Genomic DNA, 20,868 nt, shown 5'->3' on the forward strand with positions numbered 1-20,868 from the left:
AAAGGTCCGAGGCTGGCCGTCGTACATAATTATCGCACGGCATCCGCCGATCTGTAAGTAGGATGGGAAGTGGCTTCGGAGATCAATGGTGACCTGTAGGACGACGTTTAGGACAGGATATGTCCGAAGCTGTGTCCACTCCTCCGCAGTATGGCCGTCGACTGTGCCGTATGGTTGGAGTGCTGCGACGACTTCCTCAGCAGGAAGTTCGAATGGCAATTCCAAAATGCGTATCGTTCGCATACCTAAGCCCGCGTGGTCGACGGTTACCGGCCCCGGCGGAGCCTCTGTTTGGTCTCACGTAGTATGCGTTCGCACGCCGCGTCGTTAATGATATTAACAATGACCGTGCAGCTCACGATCCACAAATGTATGCCGATAATATCGGTCGCCGGGACCTTCACTTCCTCTCGCAGAAAACGCTCCACCTCGAGTGCTTTGGTTCGGGCATAATCGTTGCAGAAAGTAAATCGGAGTGTAGATTTACGATAACGGTTAGCCATGTATCGTATACGGTAAGCTGGCACTTAAACAACGGCCGTCAGAATGTAAACAAGAAGAGCTCGCGCTCCGCACACGGAAAACACGGACGCGTCCGCTCTGTTGCCCTATCAAAGGCAGACTGTACTGCCGGCTGGTGTGGCCGAGTGGTTCTAGGCCCTTCAGTCTGGAACCGAGCTACCGCTACGGTCGCAGGTTCGAATCCTGCCTCGGACATGAATGTGTGTGATGCCGTTAGGTTTAAGTAGTTCTAAGTTCTAGGGGACTGATGACCTCAAATATTAAGTCCCATATTGCTCAGAGCCATTTGAACCATTTTATTTAGACTGTACCATTTCGCTATCGGTGCACGACTCACGGCCAGGCCCAAACTTCCATATGTCGTCAACCAGACGTCTACCACCTGTACTCGTTCATCCATTATGCATATTTCTGTACAGGTCAGACGTTTACTTGAAAGTTGTTCGTCCGGTATCGGCAGGTAAATACGATGTTGCAGGGCCTGCGTTATTGTGTTTACGACGAAAATCGCATATGTCTGCCGATACCGGGCAAGCGACTTTCAAGTACAACGTGTGACTTGCACGGGAATAAACATAATGGACGTACGAGTACAGGTGTGGAAGTTTGGGTCTGGCCGTGAGTCGCACACGGATAGCCAAATGGTAAGGCGACCGCTCGTAATAAAAGCGGGAAATCCGAGTTCGAGTCCCCATCCGGCACCAATTTTCATCGTCGCCATTCCATTCTACAACTCATGGTTGTCCTTATTCAGAATTGCGAATTCATTTCGTGCTTTTAATTTCACTTTGCATCAATTCTAGAGAAAAGTGGCACTACTGTGTTAAGATCTGAACACATTCGCAAATGGAAGGAATTAGTGATACGAAGAGTACTCTCCTCCTCACACCGTCAGGTGGCTTGCGGTGAATTGATGTTGGTCCAGGTGTGCTGCGAATTTAGTGGCTGAGAAATGAGTTGAGGAACATAAAAAGAAGACAAGAGAATCGAAGAATTTAAGGTGTGGTGCTACAAAAGAATGCTGTATATTACACTCCTGGAAACTGAAATACGAACACCGTGAATTCATTGTCCCAGGAAGGGGAAACTTTATTGACACATTCCTGGGGTCAGATACATCACATGATCACACTGACAGAACCACAGGCACATACACACAGGCAACAGAGCATGCACAATGTCGGCACTAGTACAGTGTATATCCACCTTTCGCAGCAATGCATACACCTGCAGGCTAAAATGTTACTAACGTTTTGTTGAGCAGTTTACAAGGCTTGAAATTTAAATTTCTAATGTGAGTATTTATTAAATTTAGGAACACACAATTTACACCCGTAACGCAACATGTATAATCTCATATCACGAAATGTTTATTCCATCGTGCGAACGTCCTAGACACATTATAAAGGAAATATTTATGAAATTAGTTTCAATATTTTATCAGTCTGTAGGGAAGCAGCATACTCACGCGTTATAAAATTCACATCAGTCTTTCCATTGTGTGCCAGCCAGTCCGCTGTAACTAGATCTGACGTCATAAATGTTGCGCAATACTTTAAAAATCAAGTAAATAACCTGAAACGTTTCTAGCATGTCAGGAGTAATATTAAATCAATGTGCTGAATATCAGTTCAATAACTTTAACCATTTTCGAAATTTGGACGTTTTTCTGTAAAAATCATTGGCGCAACAGAAAAGAGCTAGAAACTTAAAAATTTATATTTAGATTTCTTTTTCATAATAATTTAGTAGAAACAGTGTTCTGGATCTCACAAATTAAAATTTTAGTTGAAATTCACGATTTTTTGGTTTTTGTCTTAGAAATTAAGGAAGCAAGATAGATTAAGTAGGCGAATAAATAAGGCTAGGATATTAAATTTAAGTAGAAGGGAGTTCTGCTATAATCATAAAGATGTCAAAAGTTTCAACTGAATATCTATAAAACTATAGCGATAGCGTATCTCCAAAGGGCAAGTTCAGAGCTCGTCTACTGCATGTAGTGTAATTAAATTAATTCTCTCGCCCAAAATATTTGACTTAGCCACGTCAGACTTTTATTATGATTACTTACCTGTGTGCTGATTGCACATTTAAATTGAGAGCTTCATCGTCCATCAGCAAAGGAAGCAATGATTTGTTCGATAACTTAAAGTGGTGCATTACTAGCCCAGCGGCTAGTCGGGAGAGTGGATTTGATCAGGCGTTCCCTTAGCCGTCCGCACCGCGGCTTTATACACTCCTGGAAATTGAAATAAGAACACCGTGAATACATTGTCCCAGGAAGGGGAAACTTTATTGACACATTCCTGGGGTCAGATACATCACATGATCACACTGACAGAACCACAGGCACATAGACACAGGCAACAGAGCATGCACAATGTCGGCACTAGTACAGTGTATATCCATCTTTCGCAGCAATGCAGGCTGCTATTCTCCCATGGAGACGATCGTAGAGATGCTGGATGTAGTCCTGTGGAACGGCTTGCCATGCCATTTCCACCTGGCGCCTCAGTTGGACCAGCGTTCGTGCTGGACGTGCAGACCGCGTGAGACGACGCTTCATCCAGTCCCAAACATGCTCAATGGGGGACAGATCCGGAGATCTTGCTGGCCAGGGTAGTTGACTTACACCTTCTAGAGCACGTTGGGTGGCACGGGATACATGCGGACGTGCATTGTCCTGTTGGAACAGCAAGTTCCCTTGCCGGTCTAGGAATGGTAGAACGATGGGTTCGATGACGGTTTGGATGTGCCGTGCACTATTCAGTGTCCCCTCGACGATCACCAGTGGTGTACGGCCAGTGTAGGAGATCGCTCCCCACACCATGATGCCGGGTGTTGGCCCCGTGTGCCTCGGTCGTATGCAGTCCTGATTGTGGCGCTCATCTGCACGGCGCCAAACACGCATACGACCATCATTGGCACCAAGGCAGAAGCGACTCTCATTGCTGAATACGACACGTCTCCATTCGTCCCTCCATTCACGCCTGTCGCGACACCACTGGAGGCGGGCTGCACGATGTTGGGGCGTGAGCGGAAGACGGCCTAACGGTGTGCGGGACCGTAGCCCAGCTTCATGGAGACGGTTGCGAATGGTCCTCGCCGATACCCCAGGAGCAACAGTGTCCCTAATTTGCTGGGAAGTGGCGGTGCGGTCCCCTACGGCACTGCGTAGGATCCTACGGTCTTGGCGTGCATCCGTGCGTCACTGCGGTCCGGTCCCAGGTCGATGGGCACGTGCACCTTCCGCCGACCACTGGCGACAACATCGATGTACTGTGGAGACCTCACGCCCCACGTGTTGAGCAATTCGGTGGTACGTCCACCCGGCCTCCCGCATGCCCACTATACGCCCTCGCTCAAAGTCCGTCAACTGCACATACGGTTCACGTCCACGCTGTCGCGGCATGCTACCAGTGTTAAAGACTGCGTTGGAGCTCCGTATGCCACGGCAAACTGGCTGACACTGACGGCGGCGGTGCACAAATGCTGCGCAGCTACCGCCATTCGACGGCCAACACCGCGGTTCCTGGTGTGTCCGCTGTGCCGTGCGTGTGATCATTGCTTGTACAGCCCTCTCGCAGTGTCCGGAGCAAGTATGGTGGGTCTGACACACCGGTGTCAATGTGTTCTTTTTTCCATTTCCAGGAGTGTAGATGGACTGACAAGGTCTTAAATGAGGAGGTTCTCCGCAGAATCGACGAGAAAGGAATATATGGAAAACACTGACAAGAAGGAAGAGGATGATGGGACGTCTGTTAAGACATTACCGAATAACTTCAGTGGCATTGGAGAGAGCTGTAGAGGTTAAAGACTGTAGAGGAAAACTGAGGATTCAGGATTCAACAGCTACTTCGCGATGAAAATGTTAGCCTAAAAGAGGGATTCGTAGCGGGCCGCATCAAATCACTCAGAAGACTGATAAAAATATTTTAAAAAACCGGCAACTGCTAAAATCGGGAAACGAATAAATCAGCTATAATGTAATTCGCTTTGAGTTTAAGAAATCACATGATTATGCACTAAGTACGATGATATTCACCAACCACAGAATAGGGAATCTGTAAACCTGTGCAAAACCGAAACATAAAACGTCAATAGGCTTAGGTGAAGTACCAAAGTACAAATAAAATATTGTACTGAGTTCAGAGTCAAGTAATATTTTTTCAGGCAATATTTTCACTTTTACATTTTCGCTCTACTCAAAATTCATCAAAGATGTTTATACTGACTATCCATACGTACCGTACCATGTGAGAACTCTTAATGCAAATTTGTTTAAATACAGCAGCAGATTGTACTTTGGTAGGCTGTAATGCTATTCCCTCCTGTGCTTTACGTTATTATCAAACTTTAAACACAATTACAGCTTTAACATATAGCTCGTGGGACTGTCGCCACATCAAGTTTTGTTGTTGGCAAGTAGCAACCGGGTCACAGACTTACAGGTTGTTCTTGTGGCTAGTTTGTAATTTCTCGTGTATCACTTGCAGTCGCGTGGCGCGAGTCCAAACTCGTGTGAAGGTTCGATACCATATGGAACTCTACGGATTATCGGGAAATCTCAAGCCTGTTCGAACGCGAGTATCGTTTCCGAGCCTTGTTGGTGGTGCCCTCGGCGATTTGATAAATTCTGCGAGCTCTACCATATTGCTGTCTACGGTACACCAAACACGACACAAGAGTCAGAAAAGCTTTAGTAAGTTAAGGTCCTGCGCCGTTAACCTGAGGTAATTACTTAGACTGTTTGCTGAAGTCAGTGGTAAGAATCTCATCCAAGATAAGACAATGTAAGAGATCGAATAAATTCGTCAATATGTAGCTGTCATAGAACCATATGTTTGTAATAAGTTATCTCTCCGATGTAATAAAGTAAAATTAGACAGTGCCATTTCTAAGAATATAGTCATCAAATTAAAAGAACGTGCAACGACTAAAAAGTAAAATGTCAAATGAAACCTAATATGACTAGGTGTGGAAAATACATTCGTTGAGGACCACTATAGTGCACCGCATTTTTTAAATCCTCACATCTACAATACATTTGCAAAAAATGTTTCTCGGAAGCTGGAAAGCCTGTTACGAGAGTTTCAGACATACACTTCTTGCGCATTTTTAAACACAGTCACAGTACCTGTTAATTCTTTTCACTTTGATGAATTGGGATTACGAAAAAGCGTGGGTTTCTTTGAGGACTCTACTATGGTGCTAGAAAGCCATACTCACCAACCGTCATGACACTTCCTGGCAGATTAAAACTGTGTGTCGGGCCGAGACTCCAACGCGGGACCTTTACTTTTCGCGGACAAGTGTTCTACCATTTGAGCTACCCAAGCACTACTCACGACCCCTCCACACAGCTCCAATTCCGCAAGCAACTCGTCTCCTACCTTCAAAACTTCACAAAAGCTCTCTTGCGAACTTGCCCAGGGTGTGAGGACGGTTCCTGAGTCGTGCTTGGGTAACTCAGATGGACATAGTGCTGTGGCGGTTTAATAGTCAACATTCCTGCCTAGTAGGCAAGGAGACGTGGGTTCGAGTCCTGACTGTGGCATAAACTTGCCGGCACGGTAGCTCAGTGTGTTCGGTCAGAGGGTTATCTGCCCCCTGTAATTAAAAACTGAGTCCACGGCTCAACACTGAATACAGTTTTACTCTGCCAGGAAGTTTCGTATCAGAGCACACCGCGCTGAAGAGCCGATCAGTTCCAGTCCTCCCACCAGGTACACGGTTCGTTTTGTCTGTAGTTCAACCATGCCTAGACGGTCAATACCACGGTTCTAACGCGTCCGCATTGTTACTTTGTGCCAGGATGGGCTCTCAACAAGGGGAATGTCCAGGCGTCTCGGAGTGAACCAAAGCGATGTTGTTCGAACATTGAGGAGATACAGAGAGACAGGAACTGTCGAGGATATGCTTCGCACAGGCCGTCCAGGGCTACTACTGCAGTGGATAACCGCTACCTACGGATTATGCCTCGGAGGAACCCTGATAGCAACGCCACCATGTTGAATAATGCTTTTCGTGCAGCCACAGGACGTCGTATTACGACTCAAACTGTGCACAGTATCCTGCATGATGCGCAACTTCACTCCCGACGTCCATGGTGAGGTCCATATTTGCAATAACGACACCATGCAGCGCGGTACAGATGGACCCAACAACATGCTAATGGACCGCTCAGGATTGGCACCACGTTCTCTGTGAACGTGTCGTATATGCCTACAACCAGACAATCGTCGTAGACGTGTCCGGAGGCAACCCAGTCAGGCTAAACGCCTTAGACACACAGTCCAGCGAGTGCAGCAAGGTGGAAGTTCCCTGCTATTTTGGGGTGCATTATGTGAGGCCGACGTACGCCACTGGTGGTTATGGAAGGCGCCGTAATGGCTGTACGATACGTTAATGCCATCCTCCGACCGATAGTGCAACCATATCGGCAGCATATTGGCGAGGCATTCGTCGTCATGGACGACAATTCGCGCCCCCATCGTGCACATCTTGTGAATGACTTCCTTCAGGCTAACGACATCGCTCGACTAGGGTGGCCAGCATGTTCTCCAGACATGAACGCTATCGAACATGTCTGGGGTAGATCGAAAAGCGCTGTTTATGGACGATGTGGCCCACCAACCTCTCTGAGGGATCTACGCCGAATGGCCGTCGAGCACTGGGACAATCTGGAACAACAGTGCCTTGATGAACTTGTAGACAGTATTCCACGACAAATACAGGCATGCATCAATGCAAGAGGACGTGCTACTGGTTATTAGAGGTACCGGTGCGTACAGCAATCTGGACCACCACCATTGAAGATCTCGCTGTACGGTGGCACAACATGCAATGTGTGGTTTTCATGAGCAATAAAAGAGCGAAAATGATGTTTATGTTGATTACTACTCCAATTTTCTGTACAGGTTCCGGAACTCTCGGAACCGAGGTGATGGAAACCTTTTTCTGATGTGTGTATCTGCAGATGTTAGTCGTTGGGTTAGGTGAGCACTTGCCTTTGCTTTTGATATCTGCCTCACACAAAGTTTAAAATAATTCAGTACGCTGCTGTGTATGATCCCTTTGGAAGATCCGAGTACAGTCGACTAAATGTAGAGCGACTTTTTTTTTCTTTTGCAGGTTATAAAAGGAATTCCCCCAGAAGCTGAGCATGCTGGCTTCCACTGTTCTCACTTATACCACCTATTGCATATACAATTTCGTTTCGTCTCTGTTATGTAATGATGGAAGGCTATAAATTTCATTCTCTGTTAACAGGCATAAAAACTTAAATTTTGTGCCAGTCGGGACTCGAAGCCGTATCTGAAGATGTTTTTGACCAACTTTGTAGCACAACTGCACAGCATCCCTGCAACTTGAACGTGTTAGGCGGAAACAAGTGGACAGTTGAATTCTTGGGTCACTACGTGAGGCAACGGCCTACTCGTGCCGTGTCCGGATACGCCACAAATGTTCATCAGAGCGTAAACAGTACGAAATATTGTGTTAATTCATTGTAAGTTTCCGCACTGAGAAATCGACTCATTAGCTTAATTTACACGTTGTAAGATTTTTTATTCTTGCAGTATTTCATTTTATTCTCTCGGCAACAAAATTAAAAGTTCAACCACATTATAATAAACTTTGCATATTTGTGTGAGAGACATCAACGTATGACAATGAGCAAGCGCAAGCTACTCACTGCGACGAGACAAACTATTTTCTACAGGTCAGTCAACCATATCTTTTGAGTTGCGCTAAGCACTGTCCTATCGAGCGAGGTTGCACAGTAGGAGGTGTGACAGTAGTTAAGATACAGGATTCAAGCCCCCTTCGGCCCAGCCAGACTTAATTTTTCCGTGGCTTCCCTAAATAACTTAAGACAATCGGAATGGTCCCTTGGGAAAGGATAAGGCCCATTTCCGTTGTCATCGTTCTCCAATCCAAACCTGTGCTACGTCTCCAAAGACCCTGTTGTCCACGGTACGTTAAAACCCAATCCGCTCGTTTTAGCGGATTTTCTCTTCCTTACTGCCGTGCTCATGTACAGCACAAGCTTAGAACAAACTCAATAGAAACTAAGTTACCAGCAAATTTGCGCTGTTCAATCTGGACGCTGAGCATAGCAAATGCGATTAAAAATGGATAATTTGAATAAAAACTGTTAGTTTGTACCCTGTTAGTTGAGCCACGTAAAACTAAGTGCTATGTTTTCCACATGGGAAAATAATGGATATTTTTAAATGGCCGTAATGTCACCAAGCTCTCATCTGTCAGCTGCTTTTGGCACTTAATGTAAAATTGCTGTAAATGCCTTTTACCTGAATGCTCAAAAGCTGGCTAATGGACATCCCTCTTTTTTAGTTATCATTTTCCTGGCTTCTCTGATGCGGAACCCCATGACTTCCTCTTCTGTGTCAAACTTTTCATCTCAGAACACACTTACACCCAGCATTCTCAATTATTTGTCGAATATATTCCAGTCTATACCATTCTTTACAGCTTTTACCTCTGCACCCGGGTTCCCGGGTTCGATTCCCGGCGGGGTCAGGGATTTTCTCTGCCTCGTGATGACTGGGTGTTGTGTGATGTCCTTAGGTTAGTTAGGTTTAAGTAGTTCTAAGTTCTAGGGGACTGATGACGTATAGATGTTAAGTCCCATAGTGCTCAGAGCCATTTGAACCATTTTACCTCTGCAGTTCCCTCTTTGATCTTTTAATGCTTGTCTTCTCATCTTGTTAATTCTTCCTGTCAGTGTCTCTCATATATTTTTTTCCTCGCCCATTCTACAGGATCCTCCTCATTCCTTATCCAATTAGTTCATGCAGTTTTCAACACACTTCGATTAACACCGCGTCTCAAATGTTTCGATTCACTTCTTTTATCACAGCCCATGATTCACTTCCATACAATGTTGTGCGTCAGATGCACAGTCGGAGAGAAATTGTGAGAGGTATTTGTGATAAATAATAAAACTCAATTGTGATAGTTAATTTTAATGTCTTGACTCAGGTTCCTTGTGTTAGTCAGACAGACAGTGGTTCAGAACTCGGAGCGCGTAAAATATGTGTGTGAGCAACTAAGTGAAATAAAATATTATGAAACTTTATCTTGACATATGGTATGGAAGGAAAAATATGTGTACACAAATATGAGTACTTATTGCTGCATAGTGATCCCATAGTTCAGAGACGCTACGAGCCCCGCGCGATCGTAAAACCTAGCCCGAACAAATCACCAGCTAGATCACCATTATCTCATCTACGATGACTGAAATTCTATAATTAGAGGAAGGCGAACCAAGAGTTATTAGGAGTCGTAATGCTGCGCATCGTGTACCTATACTAGGTTGCGCCGCTAGTAAGGTGTTTAGGACCTCTCTTGAGTTAGTGTGCCAAGTGGAGTCATCTTTCAACGACGAGCGTATTTTCCGCGACAGAACTTTGTGTGTGTCTGTAGTGCCCTCACCACAAGAAGAAAGGGCTGACAGTCATGAACAAGGTGTGGCTCTGAAGTTTGCTGTTTTTACTCTGCCTGAACGCAGTGGAAACAGTTGTGGTGGTGCAAACAGTATACAACGAACGCGCTATTGGTAAACTCTTGCATATGAATGGTTTTCTGTTTAAAAAGAGGGAAGTAGCCACTGAAGAGCAGCCCCTTTCCAGTCGTCCTTCAACTGCTCGAACCGAGGAATACATTGGCAAAGTCCGCAATCTCATCAGTGAAGATCAGTGCACGAAAATCGAAGAACTGTCCTACAACACAATTCAGACTGTCCTAGAAGACAATTCAGCTCATTTTGAATGTTGATTTGGGACCGTGAAGAGCAGCAGCAAAGTTTTTATCCAGACTCCTCACCGGAGATCGAAGTGATATCGCGATCGAGCCTACGGTGAGATGAAAAATGCATTCAAAGATGAACATAATTTTTTCAACAAAATCCTCGTAGACGATGATCCAGAACCCTATGGGTACGATCCAGATAATAAATAGCAGTCGATTCAGTGGAAATCACCTGGTTCATTTCCTCCAAAGAATGTTCGTCAGGAGAAATCGAATGTGAAGACCATGACGATTTGTTCTTTTGACATAAAAGGGATCATACCCTCAGGACTCCTCCATCAAAAACAGACGATAAACCAGAAATTCTATTTGAAGGTTATGAAATGGGTTCAAAGACGTTTGGCACAAAATGTGTACAATTATCGAATTCCTGAGAGGTTTCCAGCATCATGATAACGCTCTCGTTCACGCTCCACTCTGTGTTCGCCAGTTTTCGTCTTCGCAAAGACGGCCCCTTGACACATGAGCACTGTTAGCTAGATTTAGCTCCCTCGGACCTCTCCCTGTTCCATCGGATGTAAAGGGAATTCAAAGTAAACGTCATGCCGATGTCAGCAATATAAAACGCTATTTCACGACAGCGCTAGCAGGCGTCAAAGATTACGAATTTACACTTGGGTGACAAAAACCATGAGATGCCTCTTAATATTGTGTCGTATCTCCTTTTGCAGCAACTTGACGTGGCACAGAATCAACAAGTCGTTGGAAGTCCACTGCAGAAATATTGAGCCATCCTGCCTTTATAGCCGTCCATAATTGCGAAAGTGTAGCAGGTGCAGGATTATGTAACATAAATGTTCTAAGCGATTCTTGTAGGACGATCTGAGTGGCCAAATCATTCGCTCGAACTGTTCAGAGTTTTCTTCAAACCAATCGTGAATAATTATGGCTCGGTGCCATGGCACATTGTCATCCATAAAAATTCCATTGTTGTTCGGAAACATGAAACCCACGAATTGTTGCAGATGGTCTCCAAGTAGCCGAACATAACCATTTCCAGTCAGTGATCTGTTCAGCTGGACCAAAGGACAGACTCCACTCCATGTAAACACAGTCCACGCCATTACGAAGCCTCCACCAGCTTGCTCAGTGCCTTGTTGACAACTTGATTACATGACTTCGTCGGGTCTCCACCACACTCAAATCCTACCATCAGCTCGTATTAACCGAAATCGGGACTCATCTGACCTGGCCACGGTTTTCCAGTCGTCTAGGGTCCAACCGATATGGTCATTAGTCTAGGAGAGGCGCTGCAGCAAAGACACTCGCGTCGATCGTCTGCTGCCATAGTCCATTCACGCCAAATTTCGTCGCACTCTTCTAACGGATATGTTCGCCGTACGTCTCACAATGATTTCTTCTGTTATTTCACGCAGTGGTGCTTGTCTGTTAGCACTGACAACTCTACGCAAAGGCCGCTGTTCTCGGTCGTTCAGTCAAGGCCTCGGCCATTGTGTTGTCCGTGGTGAGGGGTAATGTCTGAAATTTGATATTCTTGGCGCACTTTTGGCACTGTGGATCTAAAAACATTGAATTATCGTATGATTTCAGAAATGTCATGTCCCATGCTACTAGCTCCAACTAACATTCCACGTTCAGAATCTATTAATTCCCGTCATGCGACCATAATCACGTCGGAAACCTTTTCACATGAATCACTTGACTACAAATCACAGCTCCGTCAATGCACTGTCCTTTTATAACTTGTGCACGTGATACTACCTGAATCTGTACATCTGCATGTCTCTATACCATGGTTTTTTCACTTCAGTGTAAAAGGTGATTCGAACACTGAAATGAACGTTTGGAAAGAGGCATTAGTGCTCCTCTCCCATCGGTAACCAGGCTGTGAAATATGCTAAACTGCTATCAGTTCACCACAGAAAATACAAATGGAATCAACAAATTTGTCTTCATTTAATTCATGGTCTAAATACATCTGCAGTGGAGGTGCTTCATTACAGTTAAATATCCAAGGAATACAAGGTTTAATTTGCACTTAGAATTTCTCCCTAACAGACCTCGTAAGCACAGAAGGACAAATGCAGTTAGTGCGCTAGACATGGCGGTGGCAGCTTATGTTTGCAGTTACTTTGAGTTCTCTAGTTTAAGCGGCTTAACTCACAGCTTCACTGAGGTGAACTTTACACATAGCAGTCTGCGTTTTCCAACTCAACTACCAGCGAAGTTGGCTTACTTGCGTCACTAGTGGTCAACTGATTGATGCGTTAATTGCAGCTGTGGCCCGCACGTTTTGCGACAGCAAATGCGCTGTGTATTAACAGGGACGTGCGAACACGCTGGGTGCAACATCATTGTTGTCTGGTAAAGATCCTCGCTGTTACCTGCGTCTATGACTACAACCGCACTCAGCAAACGACTGTGAAGTCCATGTAGAGCCTACCTAGTACGACAGTCACGGCCACATTTTTGGCTTCTTCCCGAGTCAATCACATGAGGAGTTTGGGCAAAATGACTTCTTAAATGCCTCTCTGCGTGTTGTAACTAATCTAATTTTGTCTTCACGGTCCGTATAAACAATGACGAAAAATATCTCTAGAGTCTTCACTTAATACTGGTTCTTGAAGATCTGTAAGAAGGCTTTCGTGTGAAATGTGGCGTCTAGCTTTACGTATCTGCCAGTTCTCATTTTCCAATATTTCCTTGACGCTGTCTCGTGGAGGGTGCTCTTCGGGCATTTTAGGTGAAGTGGCACCTCACTAATATTTTTATCTGGTCACAGTTCAAACAAGTTTATTTATCTTACCGTGACTGCAGGTTTTCACTCCAAACGTATTTCTCTGTTTTGTACTGTGCGGAACTCTCTTGCAAAAACAGGAGCGCTATTCTAGCCAGGAGAAGGTAAGTAGCCCGCCTTTCTCGCAGCTCACCTGTTTTTCTCGCAGCTCAATTTCGTGGGCGGAGCCGCAGGCCGAGCATAACTGTAAGGTTACTATAAGGAATCGTGGCGTCATCCGCTTGAGTTTTTCTGCGGAGGGGGCACGCGGTGAGGTAGATGTAAATTTTATTCCTCGCTACCTCTGCTGGACCTCTAGCTCGAAACTACTGCATATAATTGTAGAACACGGGAAAAGCAGAAAGTGGTTTTCGAAACCATAGGTTGTTATGAAGTGTCTGATAGTAATTCCACTCAGCTTGCCAGAGGTTTCCTGAACGACATGAAAAATTCTGATTTTACATTGCTGGCAGCAGTTTTTCATGACATACTTTATTTGACAGATACACTGTTTAATATTTTGCAGAAAAGGTTCCCGGACGTTATCTACTGCATATCGGAAGTAAGGACTACTTGTGATATGCTAAAGAAACAAGAAGAACGAATAGTATTTTTAATTATTTTTCAAAAGGCCAACACTGTCACAAGTATACAGTTCCTTTTCTAGGACGAATATGTCAAAATGTATCGAGCCTTGGGTCACGGTCTTTTTTTTCGGGAATGGGTGAGTGATTTCGTGATTTTTGAAAAAAATCAGTTTGTATACCTTACCGACACCACAAATACATCACAATACATGTTTCGCTTCTAGTGCACTTTAAAACTTGAAAAATTTCTTTGGGTCTGTATTCTCCAAGACCAAAACTTAAGAAACGAACCCTCTACTCTTTATGCCCATGAGAACTATAGAAAGATTTCAACCGGAAAGGAGCTAGAAATGCTTAATAAGGATAAGAAGCTTTTTACGGATACTTGTAAACTTGCCTGAAGCGTAAAGAACATACCTGAAGAACGCAATTTCAGAAGAGATTTCTTCTTTGGTGAAATTTTAATCTAGAAAGAACTTCTAGCGAAGTTTCACACGCATGCTATTAAGATATCACCGACAAGATTACAGCCTTAAAGGAACGAAGGACTAATTCGGTGTACAAGAAATAGGTAAGTTCAATTATTAAAATAGGTTTGCGTAAATATAGGTATATTTTTCTTTCCTGCTAGCTCATCATCTAACTTTTCAGCTAGGAGCCGCCACTGCTGTCTCGTGAGGCAAATAAACCTGTGACTTCTCTTTGTACGTTCAGCATCCCCTGTTTGTCCTGTTTGATGTGCGTCTCATACACTTCGTCAATATTCTAGGATGAAGCACAAATGATTTGTAAGCAGTCTCCTTTGCAGACTGACCGCGTTTCCCCAGTACCTCGTCAATGAATCGAAGACTGCTTTCTGCCTTAACTACGATTAAGCTTATGTGAGCACTCCTGTTCAAATCTTTACAAATTGTTAAAATTCCAAAAATCCAAATAAATGAGTCGACTGATTCCTGTTGTGACTCACTGATTTTGTAGTTGTAGGACTCCATGCCGGCCGGAGTGGCCGAGCGGTTCTAGGCGCTTCAGTTTGGAACCGCGCGACCGCTACGGTCGCAGGTTCGAATCCTGCCTTGGGCATGGATGTGTGTGATGTCCTTAGGTTAGTTACGTTTAAGTAGTTCTAAGCTCTAGGGGACTGATGACCTCAGAAGTTAGGTCCCACAGTGCTCAGAGCCATCTGAACCATTTTTTAGGAGTCCACTTTTCTGCGTTTTGTGAAGTACACAATTTAAGATCACTCAAAATTTTATAATGCTATCCAATGTTTTAATCACTCTGAAATACTATCAAACCATGATTTGATATCCATGCAGCCTTTTTTTTCAAACAGAACATCATATTCCAAGTCATTAATGCACAATATGAACAACAAGGGCTCCAAAACTATCCCTAGAAAATGGCTTATCTTGTGATGAGTGCAGTTGCATTCAAGAGAGTGAGTGAGTGGTGGTTACAGGCCAGTAGCCCCAGTGGAAATACTATTGACAGTAAAGAATGTCTCATTTGACTCCAATATACGACGTGTCACGGCTCAGTGAGGCAAACTCACCTCATGGTTGTCCCTGCCCAACGCTGATGCATGGGCAGCAGCTCAGCGGCTTCCATCCTGAACGCTGTGTAATCACCAAGCAGTACTGACGGAAGGCCGTTGGCAGGCCAGCAGCCACTGGAACATACAGCCATGGCGTCAGGGGCGTCCTACTTCCCTCAGCGGAGTGTAGTCCTGGCGACTCCTTTACCATCGCCGTGCGTAGATATGGCTGTGCTTCAGCTTCGACTTGCTGCCCTCTGGCCGGAATCGGAGGGTGGCTGGGGCTGAGGAACAAAGTTCCACAAGGAAGTTAGTGCTGGTGGCAGCAGGAACAGACGGCAGGTTGGCAGGGCTGTGGTACCCAGTCACATGGGGAGCTACTAGCTGGCAGCGACAGGCGCAGAGCGGTCTCAGACCTGTGGCTCCTGCTGGCGACGACCAGTCGTCCCGCTGCCCCGCGTGGCCGTTGACATCGCGGTGGTGCTACTGGACCCCGGAGACGATAGAACGCCTTCTGCCTCAAAATCCAGACATATTTATATAGCTCCAAGGCGCAGTTCTTTCTCTAAAACTTGGCCCCCAGTCACATCACCTATAACAAGATACTTCCGCTGGTGTGGTGACATCGACCTACCTCCTATGGTCATTATCGCTGCTTGATGCAATTTTCCGCTGAGCGAGGCTAGCCTCATCTCGCAATCCCCTTAAGTGTATGTTATTCTGAACCACGTGTCGTCACAGTTGGGGCTGTCAGCCTGCGGCTGTTAATGCAATGCTTCGCAGCACCTTTCTAACTACTCGTGCTTCTCATTAATTTAGCCAAAAACACATTACACAGTTTCAACAAATTTGTGAGAAATAGGTATTTTATGACGTTATAGTTTAACTGAACATCCACCTTTTACAATGAAGTAATACAACTCGAACATTTGCGATTGTCTTCCAGTTGCAGGTAGTTATTTAGTTTTGCTCTATCTTAGCTATTTGAACCTCATGAAGGTGATTAGATTTTCCATGTTATTATTCTGTCTACAATAAGCAAGCTTGACTTAACATCAAACATCCCATGGCTTCTGATATTATAAATTCTCAACTTAACCTGTCCGCACACGACGTTCTCTTTACTTTCTTGTTCGTCATCATTTTCAAATAAGAATTTTCTCGGCCGTCTTACTCATGTCTCTCTTTTCTTACATTACCTCTTCCATCTCATATACCCCCTCACTATCTGTTTATCGTAAAATCTGCGACCTTGGCTAATGCCTAACAGACACACTTAAAAAAAATGCAAGTGTCAAGATTGGTCAACTGAACACTTTTATAGTAAGTGAAAAGCTAATATCATGAGAGTGATTAAAATAAAGTATCTTTAATGAGTGCTTTTGCGAGATTTCAAGTAATGGTGTTAATAGCATTTTCTTTCAGTCACATCTCTTGCGCTGGATGGTTTGTGTCTGACGGTGATACTGAGCTGTACGTTAAAATCGTAGCAAGTTGGCACCATGGCAGTGAATATCTGGTACTCATGTCTGACGAATCACATCGATATTAAAATCAAATTGTGAGTGACTTGTAGCTGTTTTATCCGAATATTAATTAACACGGTCGATGTGTTCCCGGCAGACCATTACTGCGATTGTTACGTATTTTCAGAGTTACTTTATGGAATGGCAATGGTGATGAAACACATTAATGATCACGGTTCTTTTGTACAGTAAGTTGTGCAATAAATTCAATGTAAAATGTCTTATGTATATTCAGTACGGAGACACAGCCGAAACACGATGTTGTCTACTTGCATAAAACGTTGCTATTGACGGGTATAGAATGAATTTCCATCTTCAAGTGTGAGGTGTAGCCTGAATAGAGTCGTTAATACAGCAGGGAAAATGACGGCCCAGAAACACAACAGCGCATCGTTTACGGGCAGTTTGTTAAACATTTAGGCAAAACAGTCTGTTTCTATAGGTATGGGTCCTCGAACAAGGTTACTCAAGGGGACACCTTCCCATTTTTGTGTGGTCTCTCATTTTTGGACTAGATTAAACAGGTTATGTTCTTTATGTAGCGTGTACATTTTACCATCGTAATCTTCCACGTATAAGTGTGTGTCTATGACGCACAGACAAGCGGTTTCTTGGGGATACTAGAGACAATGAGGCACAACGGGGTAAGGATGGGCTGAGTTTATAATGACCTTCTTGCAGGCCGTGACGATGATGCAAGATGATTGGCGGGGAAGCAGATACTTAGTGGAAGGGGGATGACCTCCGTAAACTCATAGGAACGCTGAGAGAACTATAGACCTCTCACTAGTCACAAGCAAAATAGCAGTTGAAGCGATGTCTTGCTGTGTTAAGCAGTCGACAGCACAGCTAGCCCCAGACAGTGGTGTGCTTAGCTCAGATCCGAGAGCTGCCCGGCAAGGCAGGCGACAGCGGTGATATTGCGTTGTCCACACTTCAGCAGAGTACAGCGCCGCATGACGAAAATGGTTCAAATGGCTCTGAGCACTATGGGACTTAACAGCTGTGGTCATCAGTCCCCTATAACTTAGAACTACTTAAACCTAACTAACCTAAGGACATCACACACATCCATGCCCGAGGCAGGATTCGAACCTGCGACCGTAGCAGTCGCACGGTTCCGGACTGCGCGCCTAGAACCGCGAGACCACCGCGGCCGGCGCGCCGCGTGAAGTACGGGCAGGCGACAAGGACGCAGCGACAGCAACGTCCATTGGAAGCTGGTCAAGACATTTGGCGCGACTGCACGACTTAGTGCAGGAAGCTCCCGAGAGCAGAGGCCAACCAAAGACCACGGCATAGCATGTAGCGACAGCTGCCCGCGGTCGCAAGCCTGTGCTAACAGAATGTGAGCACGCAGGGCAGGTGGCGGTCGGCAAGAGACAGCCGCAGGCGCGAACCATGAATACCCGTCAAAGCGTCCGGAAGTCAGCCAGCTGATGGGCCCAGCTGGAAGGCACCCCCCCCCCCCCAATCCCCCACTTCCAGACAGCATCAGGCCTAGGAGCAGCGTCTAGCAGGTACGGCTGGATGACTCTCATCAGGTCAAAGGTTGCCGAGAAGTACCTCTCGGAAATGGCTGCAGACGATGACAGACGTTGCATAGCCGGTGCGGGCCTGCATCGTCTTGACAGGCCATCATTCCTAATCACGTAGGCCCCGAAAGCGGCGCAGAGCAAGACATGGACGTGGCGTAGTCCATGTCACCACTATGACAATCCCGTCCCTGTACTAGGCTGTGTTGATCATATTCGAAATTTACGAAGCAGCAGGTAGCGGAGCTAGAGTGGGAACCATACTTGCCTAAGCGCCAGGGCGGAGGCTTCCGTCATGACAACGCTGCCTCTCTAAAGCTTCTTGCATCAGAATGTGGTGATCACTTGGCCACAGGTTACAGCCACCAAGCCAAAAGCTAGTTGCGTAAGAAAGGACACACCTGCAACGTGAAATTTTTCATTTCCCCAACTGTCCCCTCTCCACACCAAGCCATACAGTGCCCAAAACCACAGACACAGCAAATCAAACCATCCTCTTCACCTTCATAATCTATGGAAAAATGCCTCATTCTTTTGGTAACAGACCATGTGGGAATTCGAAGCAATGAATTTACTACGACACGCAAGAACACTTAATGTGGTGTGGTATGCTGCACTCTTGTACACATTGACTTTGTTGTTTAGGCGCTGGGGAGTAAGTGATTAGAAGTCAGGCACAATAAGTTGCGATCACTTAAGCCAAACAACACGACACAGCAAACCAGACCGTCCACTTCACCCACATAATCTATGGAAAGATGCCTCATTCTTTTGGGCATAGACCATTTAAGAATTCGAGACAACACAACACGACAACGGGGAAGCTCTGCCTCTGAGGCGGAATTAGTACTCTTCATCTCCTACTAAGGTATTGGCCACTTAGGCTCCTCCTCCAGTGAGTGAGTGCGTATGAACATCAGTACACTATCTGTCTGTGTTCGCCTTATATGCCAACGAAATACTGCATTTTGAGCGATAGCATTGAATGTGCAACTTACAGCTCTCATACTTTGATAAAACATTTTTATAAAGTTTGAACGTCGTAAATTAGTAATAATTAATATTTATCTTTTTTGGTCACCATATACGAGACATGAGAACAATTATTTTGTGCGTGTTCTTCCATCACTGTTCGGCAGCTAGCTCTGCGAACGTAAATATCTAAGGGATTAGTAGTTATTGTCAAATTACGAAAGAGAGAATCTCGTACCTTGTTCTTAAATTATTTTTGAGCACCGCTGATGTTAACTTTCAACAAGTACTCTCTACATTCTCATCGTGGCTAATACTTCATATGCCACAATAATGTTACATTAAACTATGCTTTCATAAAACAGCGGCTAAACGCGTAAATCACATATTTCACAAAAGACTGCTAGCTTATTTGTTAATGATCGACAACTGTTCCCTGATACTGTCTGCGTATCCGCTGAGAAAAGAAGGCAAATCGCTGCCTTGCTAAAAATTGCAGAGGACGACGTACTAAAAATATACTGTAATGAAAATATACTTCCTACGCTGGGTGCATTAAAATGAAACTGAGACGTTACATAGCAAATCATTAAATAATTTCGTTTTATGTGCTCAGTCTACAATTTTCGTATCTTTCTCAGCAATTCTACAGGGTGACCTCAATCTCCACCCTCAAAACTTCGGAGGTTGTTCATCTAAATATTTCAATAGAATTGATCCATGCTCACTGATGACTCGTTGGATTTCCTTTGATTTATTACGGCCATTTATCTTTGCATACGTACTGCAATGAAAATCTCACAGTAACGTAAATGTCGACGGTATGAGGTGAGTGTCTTATTTAGAAACAAACTCGATCCATTCATTCGCGGTACTCGCTGTTGAGTGAAGTAATGCCAACTTCATTCTTCGCCATCAAGCTTTTATTCAGTACCGCTTGGTTTTGTGTCGGGTTTATTTCACGGGCAGCCGTAGTTGTACGTTAACAATCATACATAGCAGGTTTACTGATGAAGAATTCGCCGATATGCACGTCTTGGGTTGTTCATTGTAATGTACTTCATTGAATACTGACAGAAGACACTGAACGCATGATGACAGAAATGTACGTGTTTCATGTGGGGGTTACTGCATTATTCTCTATTCTGTGGTCTACGTTTTTGTGTTTACACAGTACAGACCTCCTCATTGTTGTGAACGTATTTCATAAAATCACAGGCAAACTCTGTAACAATCCCAGTAAATCATAATTACAATTTAATTTGTATGTCAAACCCAATAAATGACAGTTGCATTCTATAACGGACCGCCGGAGACCACGGGTCCATTGCACCAAAAGATTCAGAAAGTATTTCTAAACAACCTTCAAAATGTTATCTGCATCGTTCGGGTACGTACGTTATTTATTTGTTGTGAATGTTTCTAGCGTAATGACCTTTCACTATACTGTATGCGGTAGGACTTTGGACTGCACTAATTTACAATTCCGTTGATATTAGTCTTTCGTTTTGATGATTATTGTTATTTTCAAATTTCCTTAAATATAAATTTTTATTATCTTTCATTTACTCTTCTTTGACGCTAGTGAACAAGCTACTGTGCACCCCAGACCGAACAA

The 20,868-nt window shown here is 44.6% G+C and overlaps 1 protein-coding gene across 2 annotated transcripts in view; it reads left to right on the top strand.

Moving 5' to 3' along the window:
• Positions 1 to 20,868, top strand: part of LOC124789739 (allantoinase) — a 253,013-nt gene that overhangs the window by 125,334 nt on the left and 106,811 nt on the right. The window lies entirely within an intron of this gene.

Source organism: Schistocerca piceifrons, chromosome 3 (genome assembly GCF_021461385.2).
Source record: "Schistocerca piceifrons isolate TAMUIC-IGC-003096 chromosome 3, iqSchPice1.1, whole genome shotgun sequence".
NCBI classification, from domain to species: domain Eukaryota; kingdom Metazoa; phylum Arthropoda; class Insecta; order Orthoptera; family Acrididae; genus Schistocerca; species Schistocerca piceifrons.